At 43.1% G+C, this 16,845-nt stretch overlaps 1 protein-coding gene across 8 annotated transcripts in view; it reads right to left on the minus strand.

The window, feature by feature from the left end:
- Positions 1-16,845, minus strand: part of FRMPD4 (FERM and PDZ domain containing 4) — a 478,200-nt gene that overhangs the window by 398,347 nt on the left and 63,008 nt on the right. The window contains exon 2 of one of the 8 annotated variants that reach the window (XM_050963188.1): positions 12,574-12,689. The exons of 5 other annotated variants lie outside the window; for them this stretch is intronic. The gene's annotated coding sequence lies outside the window, so the exon portion shown is untranslated. Of the gene's footprint in view, positions 1-9,444; positions 9,510-12,573; positions 12,690-16,010; positions 16,068-16,845 lie in introns of those variants that run through there. 2 more of the 8 variants (XM_050963209.1, XM_050963238.1) reach the window with 2 other exon arrangements.

The raw sequence follows: 16,845 nt of genomic DNA on the forward strand, positions 1-16,845 counted from the left end.
TTTCCTCAGAGGATCCTGTAAACCAAGAACCTATCAGTGTATAGACAAAATAAAATTTTATGGATTAGTTTGTGCCACAAACAGTTTCTCTCAAGTTCCATCTTCAGTGCTTTCAGCCTACTGAGTAGCTGCATAGATTAGGGAAGAGATGGCTGCAATTTAGAAAAGTTGCAGAGGGAGCTTCCTAGCTTTTTGAATTTACTTGAGCAACAGGGATCCCTCACTTGTGTGTGCTGTGTCTGGGGCGGATGGATAGAGTTATTTTTCTTACAGGTTATTTGAAAATACTGAGTGATGGTTGTTGCATCACCATGTCATTTTTCTATGCAGCATCTCTGGGGGTTGTGCGACTAAAAACATAGAACATTCAGATTTCTTATTATATGAGGGCACACTGTCCATGGAACAGGGGCACATCATTTCTCTGTCCACCTAAATCTGAAATATGGGGGATCAAGGGGGTGAGCAGATAGCACAAGTGGGTGCTGCAATCAGCGGAGGAAGAATTGCAAGACAAGTAGTGGGAGCAGGAGAGTGTATGTGTGTCTGAGAAATGATGCATGGGATGCCACAGATCAGCTGCCTGTTACAAAAGCTATAGGGGGTCAGAAGAGAAAATTAAACAGCCATTTGGGAAGCCCTACTTAACTGAATCATTCACAGTTATGAACAGATTGAGGAGGTAGAGGAATAGGAGGAGAGGGAGAAAAGAGTATCTGGGAGGATGAAACTGTGGATTTGTGGGGGACTGAGAGGATGGGGACTGTAGCTAGAACAATGGGATCTTGGATTATTTTGCTACATTCCAAAAACATTCCCTGCTCACTCTTCAACTTCTGTAGCAGTAAGCACTCTTCACCCTCCAAACACTTGTGCCTTTCAGCTTCCCTCCACACAACAATCCACTGAATTTGGGGTTTCACCTTCTAGCAGTTCTGGAATTACCTTCATCCTCCACTCTTGCATAGGGAGGGAGAAATGATTCCTATACCTATAAGGCAGAGATTCTGACAACTACAGTGAATCCTGGTCCCACTGAAGTCAATGGAAATTTTGCTCTCACCACTATCATGCTATATAATGTAGAATTTAAAAGGAAAAAAAATTGTTCCCTTTGAGAAATATTTTCTTCATCCGGAACACTGAAACACATCAAAGAAGATTTCTAAAACGTACAAAAACAGGAGTTTTTGCAGACTCAGTCTGAAACTTCAGGAACAAGAGATCATAACGTCTTTCTCTTATGTCTCACTACACAGAATCTGTGAATGTCATATCAAAAAACTTCATATTCTTTTCTACCTAAAGACAAACCTACACAAAAAGTCCAGTTATGACTAGCCACCAGTACTGTATCGTTCCAAAGAGGATGTGTGTAATGTGAAACAGCAAAAGGAACTGCTATAAACTCTAATCAGTCATAAAGAGGGTAAAACAGAGAGAGGTGCTGAGGGTGTCCTGGCTTTGTCTCATTTGAAACTGGATTATAGAGAACATTCCCACATTAGCAAGGGAAAAGGCTACACGTCCTAATAGAGCTTTTCCACTTCTAAGCTGGGAGCGCGGAAGGAAAGAGATCTAAATGAAGCATCTAAATAGAGAAAGAATCCACACACATTTCTGCCTACAGCTTAAAATCCAACCCTGAAAACTGAACTTTACCAGCTAAAGGAGGATGATAAATGTAATTTATACACATTATTTAAGACAGCTCTTTTCAGGCTGTACCAGTCACATGACATAACAATTCTTTTAAGATACATGTTTAGGCTTTGGCATCTCACACAACTGGAAGCTTTAAAGAAAAACCTAAACACTGAAAATACACCCCAAATTTGCCTATTACTATCTGCACTACAAACCAACAGATTAAAGAAAGCAAATCCTCACTCAGGTCTAGAAAAGTCTATGTTAAATAGTGGATATGACATTTCACTGAAATCACTGTAAAATTTGTAAAAATGTATATAATGACTTTGAAGCTGAGTCACTTGGGGTAGCATTTGCTGCTTAAAAGTGATACTCTGCAATAGTGACAGAAAGGAAAGGTTGGCATTCCCATTCCCATTCCTTGGGGGGACGGGGGGGGGGGAGAAAAAGAGAGAGATTTAAATGTCATGTCATTGACTGCTGGAGCCAAGTACTTGATTTTTTCTGCCAAAAAGAGCTTCTCCAGTTGGACAGCTTTCCCAGGGAAAAACTACCTGCTAGTTGTCATCTGCATGTCTGGATGTAACTGAAATATTGAGATTTCTTGGCAAATCTCAAGGAATAAAAAAAAAACAAAAATAAAATATCGATTAAGTAAATAGCCATAAGTAGCATGGAACCATTACTTAGATCCTGGGTATCTATTTTTTTCCTGAGCTCTGCATGGCATCTACCAAAGTTGCTCTGGAGAACGCCAGGCAAAACCTAGGTAAAGGAAGACATTTAAAATGTGGCATGTTTTGTCTTCTTGGACGGGCAATATAAGCCGTGCTTTTAAAAGTCTAAATTGAAGATATTTATTTTCTATGGTTTCTGCAGTTCAGTAGGATTTTGCTTTTGATGCGGATTTATTTATGAACCAAAAAATGCCTTAAGGATACACCAGATAAAAGGAGGCAGATAAGAGCAAATTGCATTGTATTCCAAGAATCTTTGTGGATAGAGCAGCAGAAATGAAAAATTCAATTAAGCAGTATTCCAAATTAAGACAAGGATTTTTATTTTAATTTTTTTTGTGGAGTGGGGTAGTGGGGAGACTACTGTGTGTGTTGGTTAGGAGGGAAGGGTTGTGTGTTTTTTTTTTAGTGTGGGTAGGTGGCGGTTTGTTTAATTCTTCAGATTGATTTCAACATTGCCAATCCTCATGATATTATCACAAGCCTTGCAATATTAGGTGTTCTTTTAGCACCAGCTCCTGGAATCCTGGGAGAACCCTGAAGCAGGTGTTTGGGGTTTTGTTTTGTTAAGGAAGTAAGTTTCTAGATCTCATGGCTCTGAAGAAAAGATTGAAAAAACTTAAATCTTACAAATGTAAAAAAACGGAAGACAAATAAAAAGTTAGGCTTCTTTTTAATCTCATGATATTTAATCAAGCACATGTTGCTGGGGCTTGGGGGCGGGGTGGCAGGGCGGAGGAACAGAGAAGGGAAGGGAAGGGCCTGATTCATTTTTTTTTTTAAATGTTTGGGGTTGGCAGTACTGTGACTTCATACAGTTTACTCCAAGTGTTAGACCAGGGATGGGCAAATTATGCCCTACGGGCCACATTCGACGTGTCAGATTGGCCTTCAGCTCCCGCCCGGGAGCAGGGTCAGAAGTGTGCCCCACTCCAGCGCTCCAACCGGGGGGGGGGGGCAGGGTCAGGGGCTTGCACCGCTCCATGCAGCTCCCAGGAAGCAGCCGGCATGACCCCGCTCCGGCTCCTACTAGGCAGAGGCATGGCCAGGCTGCTCTGCATGCTTTGCCAACCACAGGCGCCACCCCCACAGCTCCCATTGGCTGTGGTTCCTGACCAATAGGAGCTGCAAAGGTGATGCCTGCAGACGGGGCAGCACACAGTCTCTAGGCAGTGCCTCGGAGCCGGAGTGGGAACATGTTTCTGGGAGCTGCTTGTGGTAAGCACCCCGCACCTCCCAACCATGCCCCAATCCCCCGCCACAGCCCTGATCCCCCTCCGAACCACTCAATCCCAGCCCTCAGCCCTCACTTGTACCCCAAACCCTCATCCCAAGCCCCACCCTACAACCTGTACCCGCAGCCGGACCCCTTACACCTCTCCCCCGTACTCCAAACCCCTGCTCCAGCCCTGATCCCCCTCACACCCTCCAAACCCCTCAATCCCAGCCTGGAGCCCCATCCTGCACCACAAACCCCTCATCCCCACCCCAGAGTCCTCCCCCACACCCCAACCTGGAGCCCTCTCTGACACCCTGAACTCAATTCTGGCCCCACTCCAGAGCCCGCACCCCCAGCTGGAGCCCTCACCAACTCAAACACCCCTGCCCCCAATTTCATGATCATTCATGGCCCACCATACAATTTTCATAGCCTGATGTGGCCCTCAGGCTAAAAATTAGATCCTGAATCTGTAAGGATGTCGGAGGGCCAACCTACCCTGGCAAAAATGTCTGTTAGGGCCAGGCACACAGCTTTAGCCCTAGTGTTGCTTAGAGCTACTGCTTCCGGCCATCGGGTAGCAAAGTCCAAGAAAGTCAGTACGTACTGCTTTCCTCTGGGTGTCTTTTTTGGGAAAGGACCCAGAATATCCACAGCTACTCACTGAAATGGGACCTCAATTATGGGGAGTGGCTGGAGAGGGGCCCTGACCTGATCTTGGGGCTTTCCCACTCTTTGGCACACCTCACAAGACCGGACATACTTGGCAACATCCTTGCCCATGCCCTCCCCAACCGGTCTTTGGTTCTGTTCACCCCAGCATGGCCACTAGGATGATCATGAGCTAAGCTTAAGAGCTTTTCCCGGTACTTGGCTGGAACCACTAACTGTTTTTGCAGATGCCAGTCTTCCTGGTGTCCACCAGAAAGAGTCTCCTTGTATAAAAGTCCTTGTTCTACAACAAACCGGGATCAATTAGAAGAGCTGAGAGGTGGTGGGGTGCTCCGTGCCGCCGCCCAAGCTTTCTGAAGGCTGTCATCTGCTTCCTGCTCAGTCTGGAACTGTTCCCTTGAAGCTGGAGACACCAGTTCTTCCTTAGACTGTGGACTTGGGCTTGGTCCCTCTGGAAGCGATGTAGGTGATGGGGTTGTTTCCGTTGCTGGTGAACCACTCTCCGCTGATGCACCAGGGGGTATTTCAGGCTTCTGCCAGTTCAGGCTCGCTGGCGCCCTCTGGCGTTGGGGTTGAAGATGGAATTGCAAGCACTGTCATCAGTGCTGGCAACAGTTCTGGTGCTGGCTGCTTTTTCAGTTCCTGGTCTGGGACTGGAAGCACTGTGGCTGTTTCCCTATGGAAATCATGGGATCCGGGTCCACTACCTTTGTCTGGGTCTCTTGTAACACAGACGGGGCCTCTGTCGACGGCTCAGGAACAGGAATGGGTCTGGAAGCTTGCCTGGTTTAGCTGCGGGTAACCATTCCCACTCTCTTGGCCCGCTTCACCTGGTTGGCCAAGTCTTCCCCCAGTAGCATGGGGATGGAATAATTGTCATAGACTGCAAAAGTCCACATTCCTGACCAGCCTTTGTACTGGACAGGTAGTTCAGCTGTAGGCAAGTCTACAGCTTGTGACATGAACGGGTAAATTGTCACTTGGGCCTTTGGGTTGATGAATTTGGGGTCGACGAAGGATTGGTGGATAGCTGACACTTGTGCCCCCGTGTCTCTCCACGCGGTAACCTTCTTTCCGCCCACTCTCAAAATTTCCCTTCGCTCCAACGGTATTTGAGAGGCATCTGGGCCTGGGGATCTTTGGTGTGATGGTGGTGTAATGAACTGCACTCGGTTGGGGTTCTTTGGGCAGTTGGCCTTTATATGTCCCAGTTCATTACACTTAAAGCATCTTCCAGCCGACTGGTCACTGGGTCGAGGTGGGTTACTAGAGACTGGTGAGGTGGAATAATAGGGTGTCTGTGGCTTTCCTTGGGTTGTAGGTGGGGCCTTTGGCTGCCCTCGGTTGTAGGGTTTATGGTCGGTGTGCCCTCTGGGGTATTCGTTCCCCTTGACAATAGCTTTTTTCTTTTCTGCCACTTCCATCCATTTGGCTCCAATCTCCCCCGCCTCAATTACCGTTTTGGGTTTCCCATCTAGGATGTACCTCTATTTCCTCAGGAATACCATCTAAGAACTGCTCCATTTGTATCAGGAGATGCAGTTCGTCCAGATTGTTAACCTTTGTTCCTGATATCCAGGCTTCATAATTCTTTGCAATGTGGTAGGCGTGTCGGGGGAATGACACATCTGGTTTCCATTTTTGGTTTCTGAACCGCCGACGGACATGTTCAGGTGTTATCTCCATTCTGTATCTGGCCTTGGTTTGAAAAAGTTTATAATCGTTCATTTTCTCCTTAGGCATTTCAGCCGCCACCTCTGCTAAGGGTCCACTGAGCAGTGGCCTCAATTCTACCATGTACTGGTCTTCAGAGATGCTGTACCCAAGGCAGGCTCTTTCAAAATTTTCTAAGAAGGCCTCAGTGTCATCACCTGCCTTGAAGGTGGGGAGTTTCTTGGAATGTGGAACAACAACTAGCGAAGTGTTGTTAGGATTGGCTGTGTTCTGTTGCTTAGCCTGTTCTAATTCCAGGGCCTGCCGGTGGGTCTCCCTCTGGAGTTCCAGCTCCCTCCTGTGGGCAGCCTCTATGGCTGCTTGCTCTCTTTTGAAGGCTTCCTCTTTGGCTGCTTGGTCTCTTTTGTAGGTTTCCTCTTTGATTTTTTCTTCTCCTTCTCTCAGCTCCATCTCTTTTTGTTTTATTTCTAGTTCTTGTAGTTTCTTTTCCATGTCTCGCTTGTGGTCTGCGTTTCTGATTTGTCCCTCTGCCTCCAGTCTTGCCAGTTCCTGTTTCAGGTCCTTGGTAGTCATGGTTTCTGTTTTCTTGTGTTGGGATGCCCTCTGGTGTTTACTGCCTGAACTGCTGGTTCTCTGTTGGCTTCCTGGGGTTGCTTAGCAACAGAGTCCTTTTTAACTTACTAGCCTCTCCCGAAAGAGTTAAAAAGCAAAAGAAAACTCTCTTTCATTTACAAATGTGTCCTGGCTGGAATGCGTTGCTGACCACTTAAGGCTGCTTTGTCTAACAAATGACCGTCGTTAAACCTTAATAGCCCTCCCTATGCCCAGCTAGCACGGAGCAAGGAAAAAAAAAATTTCTCTGGCTGCAGTTTAAAAAAATAAACCCCTTCCCTCTGCTTATAACCAGCTAGCAGAGAAGCAGATTAATAATCTTACTGGCTTTTGGATTCTTATCTATCCCACCTCTGCCACCATGTCATAGCAATCTTTCTCAGATCTGAACCTTAGAGTTCAGAAAATGAGAGACTAGCACCTGAATCCTCTAAGCTTAATTACCAGCTTAGATCTGAAAGCACTGCCACCACCCAAAAATATAGTGTTTTGGGGCACTCTGACCTCCCCAACCTTCCCTGGGGACCCCAAGAACCCAGATCCATCGGGTTCTTAAAACAAGGAGAAATAAAACATTCCCCCACCTTTCCCCCTCCCAGAATTTCCCTCCCTGGGCTATCCTGAGAGATACTGATACAACCTCTTAAATCATCATACAGAGAAGCTTCTCCCTTCCCTTTCACAAAGAGGCAAACAGATTCAAGGAAACCAAAGAGAGATTCTATCTCTCCCCCTCCCATCTCCCTCCCACCCGTCCTGGTGAGTAATCCCAATCCCCTGGACTAAAACAAGGGAAACAAAACAAAATTAATCAGGTTCTCTAAAAAGAAATCTTTTAATAAAAGAAAGGAAAAGTAAAGAATTATCTCTGTAACTTCAAGATGTAAATATACAGGGTCCTATAGCTTACAGACATCAGAAAGAGACTTTCCCCCCAGTACCAATACAAATCAAAATTTTCCCAGCAACTACACATATAAAAGTTAACCAGCCAGATCCACAATTGCAAATAAAGTAAAACAATCAAAAAACCTAAACCGCCTGTTTTTACTTACTATTAGAAAAGAAACTTAGAGAGCCTGTAGTAATGTCTGGTCTCTCTCAGACCCTCCAAGAGAAGAACACACAACAAACAAAGAACACACACAAAAGCTTCCCTCCACCCAAATTTAAAAGTATCTTGTCTTCTGATTGGTCTTCTGGTTAGGTGTCCCGTTCCCTGCTTGTAACCCTTTACAGGTACAAGAGACATTAACCCTTAACAATCTGTTTATGACAAGACTATATTTGAAATTTAAGCTGTTTTGGTTACATGTGATTAATCACACAAGTCATGTGGTATTGATCCTGTTCTTTGATCGGAGAAATGTAATGCTTCTAACAAGAAACCACTGAGTCTTTGAATCTCTCAAGAAGCAGGAGCAGTCAAAAGAGTATTTCCAAAGTTCCCTAATATTTAAATCTTTTCCTCCCATAAAGGCCTTGGGCAACGTATCTAAATGAGTTTGTCGATTGTACGATTTATTGGCAAGGTGAAAATTACAGTTTAATGCTCCCTTGTGAAATCCATACACAGTTGTGAAGGGTGGGCCACATCCTTTTTTGGCTCATTTAACTGCCTCTGTGCCAGGGTTTCAGTAAAGGATCTTTGAATCTCTCTCCCTCAGCTGTGTCAAGCAGTGTCCCATCTCACATTTAGCACACCACTTCTTGTGCAAATATTTGAGTCATGAGCTTAAAAGTTCACTACCCAATAGAATGTGTGCAAGTAAAACTGAATTGTTTTAATATTCACAGGAAGGGACCACAAAAGGGGTACAAGCAACCCTGAAGTAAGGGAAGGCAACAATATAATTACATATATTACATATACACACCCACAGGTGGGGCAAAGCCTGAGATAATAAAGCGAAGGCAAAGCTGTGCACAAAAAACACATGGATTTTTGTGTCTGTATGTTTCTAAATTACTGTCATAATAGCAAGTCTTCAACATTAATATAACAGTGCAATCGCATGACCAAATTAAGGCAACATAAATAATATAAATGTAACTCACCTGTTCAGCAAATGAGAAATACTGAGATTGTGCATACAAGAGAAGTTAGGGCAACTAGGAGATCACAAAAGCTGGTTTTAAAGGGCAAGTTAAGGATATTTTTGTAAGCCAATGAACAGCCTTTTCCTGCTGCAAAATATTCTAAATAAAGTTACCACAATGACCTCTGCATTCATCTATCTAAAAATCACTGAGAGATTCTTAAAAGCAATGCACAATGACACAACAGGCATCAGACCAGAGGATCAAGCTCCAAATATAACTAAAAACAAATCCAAGGTATTGGATATCAGAAAATAAATAAAAAACTTGTACATACTGTCCAAATTCAGTTTCTTTGGGTAGGTTTTTAAACCTCAAGAGGGAGACTAAAGTTCATCCTGTGTCTTGCTTAACATGTGTGTGTGTGGGGGGGGGGGGTGTAATTATATGCACACATCTGCACCATATAAAAAGCAAAAATCTATGCTAATGCAATGATAAAGCAAGGGATAATTTTACAGGTCCCATGCACTTCAAACTCCCCTATGCTCACCCTGAACAAGGCCTCACTGCACCTGAGAATGGAATCTCTCCAGTCAGCTCTGAATTTACACTTTCCCAGCACAAAACATAACGGTCCCATTTACAGCCAAAGAGATAACTGCACAAAAGATAATCAGCTGGTTTTACCTAGGACTTTATCGCCTTCACTCTGAACTCACCTGTATTCACTGTTAGTGCCTCACTTTTCCTTCAATTACTCATATAGCAGGTGAGTCAGGGAGAGCTTTGTTTGTCCCACTTGTATTTTGTATGCGCTTGTGATGGGGCATGACTCACCACTGCAGTACCTCCTGCTGACTGTCCAGGGAACTAGCACTGCACCCTCTTTGGTGGTGTCTCACCCGCTGTCACCTCTATTCCTGGACCCATGTTACTCCGAGGACCACGGCATCCTCTTCAGGGACACTGTCCTCCAGCTGTGCCACACTCCATATTCCCCCCTCTTCCACAGGGACCTGCAGTCCACTGTTTAGCTTCTTTCAGTGGCTCCAGCACCTTCTTTGCACGTGCATCAGGGCCTCAGTCTGCAGATCCCTGCAGCCTGCCAGGAGCTGCCTTTAGCTCTGTGGGTTTCTGCCTATAACACTGCGTGGTCTAGGGTGCTTGCTGTCCACTGCCTGCAAGGCAGCCAGTCCTCCTCCCTTCTCAAGTTCCAGGGAGTGACTGCTCCTGCTCTGTTCTGTTCTGCTCTGCAGCTCTTCTTATACAGGCCAGCTCAGCCCTGATTTGCTGCTCCTATAAGCCCTTCTGTGATTGGCTGCCTCCTGCACAGCCTCCATAGGGCTACTTTTAGCCCCTTTTCTGCCAGTGTGGGGCAGATGCCCCTTCACAGTGTTTTATTAAAACATTTTGTACATGTGCCCAGAGCCTTAGATGGGCACATTATAAATAAATCAGCACAACATATAAATTGAAAACAGCATTTCCATCTTCTTGTTACTGCTATACTGTCCCATTTTAGGTCAGCGCATTTCAGTTCCTTCCCAAGTAATTTGTGTCTCTGTGGCAGGGGCTGAATGGATGGAGAGAAAGTTCATAGGAGTCCCAGGTGAAGGACCAAAAAGCCCTCAGTGGCGTTTCCTGTTATTTACAGGATTATGGTTCACTCAAAAGAACCCAAACTGGCAAAGCCTCCAATCATATTCCCAAGCCACGTGGTTTAAACTTCATAAATATAGTGTACATCTGATCTAACAACATAAGAAATACCCAACTAATATATCTGCAAAGCTCTCTATCCGGGTTTCTAGGCAGCCATTTCAATCTTTCCCTCTCACAAGAGGAGCCCAGTCACTTTTTAAGCGTCTGACCTTAAACTGACCAAGCTACATGAGATTGTTTCAGATCAGGGCGACACTCTGAAAACTCTTGCTATGATTTAGCCACCCCAAACCATCTAGAAAGAAAAAACAAATCATGCGGCTTTCCAGTGCCTCAGTTGGACAACATTATGGCAGGGCGCAGGACTCCAGGACTTACTTTAGGGGCTAGGAAAAACCCGTCACAGACTGCTAAAGCACAATGACTTTGATCACATTAAAAATCTCTGTTCTTTCATTGACAACACCCCTAATGTATTTAAACCACCATGAAGAGCATGTAATGTATGTCACTTAAGGCACAATATTAATTGCCTTTTCAATTTGAGTGTCAAAAGCATTTTTTTCCAATCTAAAGGCCTAGCCCTGCTCAAAATCACTAACAAAGAAGCTGAAAAATGGCAGCTTTGTCACCATCTCCACGGAATTCACTGGTGACTATCAGGGCCGGCTCTAGCCATTTCGCTGCCCCAAGCACGGTGGCACGCAGCGGGGGGCGCTCTGCTGCTCGCCAGTCCCGCGGCTCCAGTGGACCTCCCGCAGGCGTGCAGGCTGATGCTCCACTGGAGCCACAGGACCAGCGGACCCTCTGCAGGGACACCTGCGGGAGGTCCACCGGAGCTGCCTGCCGCCCTCCCGGCAACCGGCAGAGCGCCCCCCCCCCCGCGGCATGCCACCCCAAGCACACACTTGGCGCGCTGGGGCCTGGAGCCGGCCCTGGTGACTATATATATTCTGGATGCAAGTTTCCTTCCCAACTCTTTCCTGTTCTCTGTCACTGTTCTCAAGTGTCTCTATTTGTATATTGGTAGATAGAGTGTTCTGGTTTGTACTTCAAAACAACAAACATATTAACAAAATCTGTAGTTTTCTATTCTCCAAGGTGCTCTCCTAATACTCCACAGCTATACCATTCACTGCTACAACCTAAGAGGTTGCTAGTTATTTCAGCCAATCATTTAACTGATATTCAGTCCTTCCTGCAGTGGCATGCACAGCCTGTAATTCACCAAAGTTAATCACATCATTGGCAGTGAGGGATGGGTCACAGGGAGTTTCTGAAAAAGTATCACATGCAATGCAAAAGCTTAGGTCAGTTGTATGGTAAACATACACTTTTTAAAATCAGTAGGTCTCTTCCTCCTCCCCACTGCTTCTAGGCAGCAACTTCAGCATTAAATACTTCAGTGCAGCAGAAACTAAAAAGGGTAAGGAGTTAGACCCAGAGGCAGTTGTACCTGTAATGAACTGTACAAACACCATTCGTTCACTTTTACAGAAAAATAAATGAATTATTTCTAGTTCTCCTCAATCTTACCTCAAAGGCTGGGAGTATAAATGAAGTGGGGAGGATACGACCTCAGGATATAGCCCACCTTTTCAAAACACATACCAGCAAAATCAATATGCAATGACAACTCCTATACTTCTTACAAGATTACAAAAAAGGCAAAATAGATTTTTCAGTAAGCAGGTACTGTATGTTTGCTTTTCTTCAGTTTTATGGGTTGTTTATTGTGGTTTTAACTGTGAAAATTACAGGCTGAATTCATGAGAGGGAGGAGGAAAATGACCCCTCTGTGGACATGACACAACAATTCCATATTTCTTAGAAAAGGATCTTGAATTTTTGAGTTTCTCTATCACATTCTACTGAAGATGCATGCACTTGCTTCCGGGGGTGGGGGGGAAGGGCAGGTTTGAGAGTGCAGATTTCCATAAAGGAAAATCAATAAATCAATCCTTCTTGTATCTATCCTCTTATCCGCTCAGCTCACTCACTGCCGCATTATTCCCAGATAACATGAACACAGAAGGCCATGCTTATGTAACCTTCTCCCAGGTAGTATCAGCAGCAAGAAGGGCTGGGTTCAATATCTAAGGAGTGTTCTTAAAATTGGAAAACAAAACCAGCTTCACTGGCAAGCACAGAGTTTGTTTATGAAACAGAGAAAACATTTTATTAAGGAAGCGTGAACAGAGCATTACTTTGGAAAATAACACAACAACAGCGACTCAGAAGTATGCAAACAATAAATAGACACTGATCCTACTGTATCTTTAGACAGCACCCTCGGTTTCCCACCTTGTGGTGTGAAAGTCCAGTGGACAAAGGTCCCTTTAACATTGCACTCCCCGTTTGTTGTCTAAGGCCAATGAAGTCCCTGAGGCCACAGGTATATACAGGTGGGTTCACCAGCCCTAGAGGAGGGAGCAGGGTGAATGATGCTTCCACTGCCATTCTGCTATGTCCTTTCTCTTGTCCACTCCCACAGCACCACAACCACCTAGCCCATTTCTTAGTTATTTCAGCTCTAAAGATTTCACTGAGTAGCGTGGATCCTCACTGCCACTGCTTTTTCCCGTGTTGTCTTACACCAGTACACTTCTCCGTACCACATATAGGGCTCAACCCCTGAACAAGCTTAACAGGGATTTCACCTGTAGTGACCCCTGAGAAGAGATGACTCTCAACTGAGGCTATTAAGGTCTGTCTTTAAACACTAGAAGGGAAGGATTAAATGGTATCTAGAACTCTTAAAGTCCTGACCACCAGCTAGGAACACCTGTCTCCCCCCTCCCCCCTTGTCTCTTTGAATTAGATTTCACTCACTACCACGCACTTAGTGACTGAGGTACAGTTATAATGACTTCTCAAACAGGGCATATTAAGTAAAGTTCTGTTAGCCTTTAATCAGACAATAATGGTAACAACAATTCATTACCCCTTCATTCAAGACTTAAATGAAGTTTAACACAATACAGCAGGGATAGGCAACCGGCGGCACGCAAGCTGATTTTCAATTGCACTCTCACTGCCCAGGTTCTGGCCACTGGTCCAGGGGGCTCTGCATTTTAATTTAATTTTAAATGAAGCTTCTTAAACATTTTAAAAAGCTTATTTATTTTACATACAACAATAGTTTAGTTATATATTAGACTTACAGAAAGAGACCTTCTAAAAACATTAAAATGTATTAATGTATTGTAATGTATTAATGTAAAATGTATTATGTACTGGCACGCAAAACCTTAAATTAGAGTGAATAAATGAAGACTCGGCACACCACTTCTGAAAGGTTGCCGACCCCTGCTATACAGCCAAAGTTGATCACCCTGGAAAAATAGGTGTGTCTATGTAAATTCAGTCTGCTTTGAGGTCTTTTCCTTCACTTCATCAATAGATGGACAGGAGGGCTCATTCAGACCAGTCTTTTACACTTACATAAATGATGATAGACCTAGTGAATCTGATTTGTTGTTGTCATTGAGGTGGTGTGTGCGTGTACACACATACACACACACACACACAGAAGGAATGCCTTCAAGCTAGTGTCCTAGTCAACAGGGCTTAGAACTGCAGCTCTGCGTTGTTATCGCAACTCTGCCACTGACTCGTTCTGTGACTTTGGGCATTTTTACCTTTCTGTGTTTCCATTTCCCCACTCACCCTTGTCTGTCTTGTCTTTGGGACAGGGACTGTCTTTCACTACACATTATATTATTTAAGACAACATGTCTGACAGGTAAAAAGGGAACTACTGAATTGTTGGCATTATTAAATTACATGCTAAAACACGTTTCAATAGCTGGTCATGCTACTGTAAGTTTCATGGAATTCTATTTTTGTATATTGTTAATTGACAAAGGGAGGAAAAAGAATTCCATTTATTTCCTTTTCTCGTTTTAAACAAAATAATAAGACACTGTTGGGAAGCCACATTCAGAAGAGGAAAACAAGCATGGAGTTTAAAGCACAACCAAAAAACGTGCATTCAGCGGTTAAAATTTTGCAGCTACCATTTCAATGTTTTATAGCATGCAGCAACACAATTATCATCTTTTTACTTAATATAAAAAATAAATACAAAATTCAAGCACAAAATCTATATGCCAAGATTTGCTCAGAAATGTACTCTGCCCTGTAACCATTTCTTAATACAGATGAAGTGAAGGTGATTTGGCTTTCCTGGAGGCAGTGCTTCCTCCCAGCAATAAAATGCTGTTACTAGCAAGCCTGAGCAGCAGACTGCACAAGGACAGTAGCTATTGGGAGCCCCTGAAGTAGTAACATTCTATTAGAATTCTGCACATCAGCAGTGGCACAGATCCCTTGCCTATCATAAGTTATAATGAATGATTTAATAATGCTACCTATCAGGCACTCTCTATTTCAAAACAGCCTCATTACATTACCACGACTATACAAGGCCTTAACATTTTCCTTGCTTGAAGTTCAATAGCCGTTCAACATACACATATTGCACTGATGACTTACTGGATGGAGTTACCCTCCAAGTATATAAACTCTGAAGCACATAAGTATTATGAATGGAGATTCAGATGGCTTTGCAGATAAAAAGCATTTGAGTTTTATCTCAGGGACAACTGCACTCTAAACAGATTCCACATCGGATCCTTTTATCATTCTCAACTCTATTCTCAGCATATTTTTATTAATATTGTTATTAGCAGTCTTCTTTTATTAAAGATGAGAGAATTAGTTAAAATAGAATGAATTGCCAATGGCAGCTAATCTGATTCAATTTTTTTTAAATGGCCCCTTCCCACCATTTTTAATAGTTTAATTTTTTTGTTTTTTTAGAATCTTTGATCTAGTCTCCCGTTGCTGTTGGTTGACAGACTGCATCTAAAACCACAATAAAACTTCCTATTAAACTATTCCATGGGTGCTGCTTCTACCCGGAGAGACTGACCGTTCATGGTAAACTAGCAAGAACTTCAAGAAATTGCTTACATGGTTAAAAAAGCTATCAAGGTGTCATCATCTTTCTCCAGCATGGTTAGTTTCAGTATGACATGGAAATATGTCCATTTAAAGAAATGTCTATAATATGCTTCTTTAAGCAAATATGTGACCTTTCTGCATCATTTACAGTTAATGAAATAATGAGGAGGAACTTGTGCTCAGTTAGTAAACTGTGCACATACATCCATCAGCTCCTTTGTTTCATAATCACAGATCCCTGCACCGTCAAACCCTCCTCCAGTAACTCTGTGTGACACTGACTTCTCTAGCTTTATGCATCAGCAGTGAGCACGCCAGTATAAAGAGACAGAGCTGAACAAAAGCAGGTGTTTTTTGTCTCTAGAGAACACTATTCACACACTGTATTCTGAAGAAGTGTATCTTGAATATGTTCAAGCCATTATTACTATTGCTGTGTTCTCTTAACCAAATCACTACTGTAAGTTATCCTGCTTCCTTGTGTAAGCTCTCATTCACGGGAAGCAACTGCATCACCACAAACAGACAGGTCAGCTCAACAATATTTTGTATGTGTTTTAATTTAAAGGCATAGTTATATAAAAAATGTAGCAAGGTTTGGGGTAGCATCATGGCAAATAGGATTACGTAGTCTAAACTGAAAAATACGTGTTAATGGACAATGGCAATACATTGTAATAGGACTATACATTTGCAAATAAGATATGGCATGTTCAATGCAATAAAAATTTGCACTTGACAAATATTCATAAACCAGCTTATAAATCATAAACCATGAGCCAGTGTTGCAGTAGTTTTACTGTAGAGTCCTAAGAGGGCCACCAGTGGTTCTGCAAATCAAGAAAACATTTGCACAAACATAAATTCATTGTAAAAAAAAAACTTATGGGACATTGGAAAATAAAAAGGTTAGAAGATATTTTTCTTATCAAACACACACACAATAGATAAATCTGAGCTGAGCTCAGATACTCTTGGTGAGTAAATAACGTCTATTAGCTATAGGAGTACATTAATTGATTTTGCTCTTAACAGCTTACAAAAGTAGAGATAAAACTGGATTTTTGTCACTGAAGTCAGGTTTTCTGACTCTGAACTCATAGAAAGATCTGTGTATAAGAATACGCTTTTTTTTTCCTAGTCACATCTGGCCCTCTTTCAGAATCAAACTGTACTTTGAGAAACATATATCCTTTTGTTATACAGCTAATGCAGCAATGAAATACAGAAAATACATGTAGATGGAAAGTTTTTTAAAAAGAATGTTTTTCAAAGTCTTGATGAAGAATCAGCCAGGTCTAAAGTTCCTCCACATATAGTAAAGTTTCAGGCCAAACTTTTATCGCATCTTGGCAGAGAGGTGGCTTTGGTCTTTCTGCCCTAGGCACCTTCTAAATGGTTGAAGTGTGAGATAAATGAGAAGATCTCAGAATAATGCATACTCTGACAGCAGGTGTTGAGCTACTTGCCCATTATTATAAGCTTCATTCACTTACAAGCAGAAGTATTCAAAGCAATGGAGAAATAGGTAATAATATGGTCAATAATTCACACGTTTTTTCAAGATGGATGACTTAAAGACAATGGGGCAGATACAAGAAAGAATTC

This window comes from Gopherus flavomarginatus, chromosome 1 (assembly GCF_025201925.1).
Source record: "Gopherus flavomarginatus isolate rGopFla2 chromosome 1, rGopFla2.mat.asm, whole genome shotgun sequence".
In the NCBI taxonomy this organism is placed as follows: domain Eukaryota; kingdom Metazoa; phylum Chordata; order Testudines; family Testudinidae; genus Gopherus; species Gopherus flavomarginatus.